This window comes from Cupressus sempervirens, chromosome 6 (genome assembly GCF_028749045.1).
Source record: "Cupressus sempervirens isolate cs-2001-9-10 chromosome 6, ASM2874904v1, whole genome shotgun sequence".
Classification (NCBI taxonomy): Eukaryota; Viridiplantae; Streptophyta; class Pinopsida; order Cupressales; family Cupressaceae; genus Cupressus; species Cupressus sempervirens.
The window spans coordinates 410,607,494-410,611,301 of NC_143123.1; the positions used below are offsets into that span (position 1 = coordinate 410,607,494).

General features: G+C 29.5%; 1 long non-coding RNA gene across 1 annotated transcript; it reads right to left on the bottom strand.

Annotated features, from left to right (window-relative positions):
• Positions 1-1,918: 1,918 nt before the first annotated feature.
• On the bottom strand, positions 1,919-2,781 carry LOC149552804 (uncharacterized). Its single transcript, XR_016353372.1, has 2 exons — positions 2,595-2,781; positions 1,919-2,123 (listed from the first exon to the last, which is right to left on the bottom strand). It is a non-coding gene; the product is annotated as an uncharacterized LOC149552804 (long non-coding RNA).
• Between the last annotated feature and the right edge of the window lie 1,027 nt (positions 2,782-3,808).

The window sequence follows — 3,808 nt, forward strand, 5'->3', positions numbered from 1 at the left end:
ACAAACAATTGCACCTCTCAATCCTCCATAACTTATGTTTAACTAATATTTCGATTCTCAAGGTATTGGGTGAAACAATCCTCATGGATAGAATGACAGCAATTAAAACTCCGCCACAAAGAGAGAAATTATAATGCTAATTTAATAAGTCAATATCATTCAACGTAATATGATGGCCCAAAGTCAACTCTGAATCCAGGCGGGCCTTCATAATCTTCTCAAAAGTGAAGACATTGTCATGGATTTCCCTCCACTACTGAAACATTCAACGCCTGGCCAATGTTCTCTATATATTAAAATAATTAAGGCCAACTTTTTACAAAGAGAGTTCATAAAAAAATAGAATAGGGTTTTTTTAATGATCCTCACTCCATATATTGCCATGTAGATGATAAAAACTAAAAGGCAAACTATAGCAATTATAAGTTATTTAATGGAAAGAAACATTTGGAGTATTTTCTTTCTTTTTTTTCCTTTTGAAATGATGAATTAAGAGTGTCATTTATATATTTTTATTTAGAAATTTTTATTTTTCTAAATAATTTCTTATTATCAATACAACTATTTTAAAAATTTTTGAACTTATTTTCTAATTAAAATATTAATTTTTATAGAAATGTAACTTAATTAATATATCAATTGTCTAATTTCATTCTCATTATTTCATAGTTTTTTTTAACAAGGTATCATAACATCTAAAGTGAAACAAACTTTCTTATAGCTCGTGCGTTTTTTCCTTTCATTAAAGCCACATGAATATGAAATTTCCAAAGTCTATAATATCAATGGACATAGATTTATAGATTTTGACAATTTTATTTGTTGAATCTCAACTTTTCAAATCATAGTTCATGATCCATCATCACAATGAACTAAAATTAGGAAGAAGAAAAAAAACACTTTTTAAACCTAGAGCACTACTACATATGTAAACTAATAAAACAACCCAAAGACCGGAAACTTCAAACTTTATCTCATGGCACCTCAAAACCAAGAGCGCTAAGCTGCTAGAAACTACTATAATTGAAAGAAAACCTATTACACTTTTATACATTAATTCTTGTACAGAATTCCACTTCAATATTATAATATCTAATATTTATAACAAATATTAATAGCCCTTTCAGATCAATATACAAATAAAATGATCTCATCCCTTTATACTGAATCCATTTCATAATTTTTAAGACTACTTTATGTCACTTTTAAAAATCCTGATTAACAATTAGTCAATGTATACCTCAAAATCTTATTTAGAAAAAAAGATATCAAAAAAAATCTATTATCTATCAATCAAACACTAAATGACTTATAATCAAATGAAATATAGTAATACTTAACCCATACAACAATAAATAATTCAACCTCTCAATTCTTTATAAGTTATTAAATATTCTTTCATTTCTCACGGCATGGCATAAATTGAAATATCCTCTACCACGATTGGTGAGATTGTAATGCCAATTTACGTCATGTTTAACCAACATCATTCAACGTAATTTGATGGCCCAAAGTCAACACACAATCCAAGTGGGGCTTTCATAATCTTGTCGAAAAGTGAAGACATTGTCATGCATTTCCCACCATTACTGAAACATTCAGCCCACCCAAACTTTTCTACATTATAATATTCAGAGCTGGCAATTTATAGTTCATAAATTTCCCTCACTAGTACAACAGGGTTTTATCATCTAACTCTTCAATTGTCATTTGGGATTTCCATGTACAAAGCAAAATCTAATATCAATATGATAAAATTAATTTAAAAGAAACCTGCAGTCATTATAAGTTCAAATGCACACACAAATTGAAGTTTTTGTTTTGCATCAAACCTTAATACGTTATTTTATAATTTTGTAAATGATAGATTACAGAGTATATGATAGGATATAAATCCTTATCCTTCCAACATCTTCATTTCAAAATATTTTTGAGCGAGCTTCCAATTCTTTCAAGATAAATGGCATTTAATCAACACAACAATTGTCAATTGTCTGGACTCTTTTCTCAAATGTTTCAATAGTCTTTATCCTTCCCTCCACCATGTAAATGTTGGTTGTTACAGCAAGGCTCCATAACATCTAAAGCGAAACGAACTTTCTTAGGGCCGCAGCGTCTTTTCCCTGTATTAAAGCCACACACAATAAAAACAATAATCGAATTAATAACAAGACACCATAGAGACACTAAGGCATGTTAACAAGAACAGCCTCTAAACAATATTAAGTTTTCATTGTTCATGATATCAATGTATATAGATTTTTAGATTTTAATAATGTAATTTATTTAACATTAATTATTCAAATCATACTTTTTGAATAAAGTAAAATTGGAGAAAAATGTATTCTCTATACTCTCTGCTATAGCTTTTTTAAATATCAATATTTTTGAGATCATACTTATCAATTTATTATCAAAATGAGTTAAAACAGAGAAAAAGATTAAGAAGCAGCAGCTTCTTAATAAGCGTAAAATTTTTACAATCTAAATATAACCAATGTATATACGTTTTCAAATCTTAACGATGTAATTTGATAAACATCAATTTGTAAATTATATTTCATGATCCATCATCAAAACAAACTAAAAGTCACCTCGACCAGCAATACATGAACGCACTGGTGGAGGTGGTTGAAGACCACCAAAGCCAAACATAATCTTATGACACCTGAGAACCAAGAATGCCAAACTGCTGGACAATGCTATTGCAGTGAGAAGGCCAACTCCAGTTTTAGCCATTATTTCTTCTATTCAGATTCACCATTTTCAGAGACAAGCAAGCATATTTATTTCTTGATTAGAAGAGACCGGCAGACATATTTCTTCATTAAAAGAGACCATGATATTGGATTGAAAGGACACCAGCATAATAATTAAAAGTAGACCTGTCAAGAAAGTAATATTGGAGGTCATTATCTGTAAGCTGTCGAAGCTTCATACGACCGGCCCTTTGATTTTCTTTGCTTGGGGGCTTAGTGTGTGTGTGTGTCATATGGACCAGTACAAGTCAAGATGGGTATTGAGTTAGGTAATGAGTGATTCAAATGTCCCTTCAAGGACCATTAGTGGCAGGCTGCTAGAAAGCACTAGGTGGGTATTATAAAAGAAAGCGTGTTTGGCAATTTGAGAGAAAAAAGTGTCTACATGTTGATTATAATGGTTAATTGAATATCCTAGGACAAACTGGTACACATAGGTGTGTGTTTGAATTTAATTTGTTTCTTTATTTGAGATTAATTAAGTTTTTTTATATTTTATTATTTTCTTTTTTTTGGTTAAAGAGTTGAAGTTGAGATATTTTATTAATATTAATATAAAATATATGAAATTAAAATATATCTATGATAGATAAGTTTTAACAATTCTATAAAAATTAATAAAAGTTATAAAGTTACAGACTAATACAAGCAAATGATTTTAACAAAACATTATTGTTATACCGAAGAATAAAATCTAATTTAGTTTAAAAGATCTACAAACTTTAACAAAATGTCTATACAAAAATGCTTTTTGGAAAAACTTTAAGACTTTGAAAGGAAAAAGTGACTCAAAAACCCATTAATGGAACTAATAGAATTTTCAATTTTTAAATCTATCTGAGAGAGATGAGAAGATCATCAACTTCTTGTTAATTTGTTGATAATTCTCTTGTTGATCACCTCCTAGAAGAGTCCTTGTCATCTAACCTTGCTTGCCGACCTTCATTGTTGAAGAAGAACCTTTCCCAAACTGAGAGTTGAAATCTGCAAGAAAAGCTATCGATTTAATTAGACTTCCCTATCATACCTCCACTCTCTCATTCTCCGCA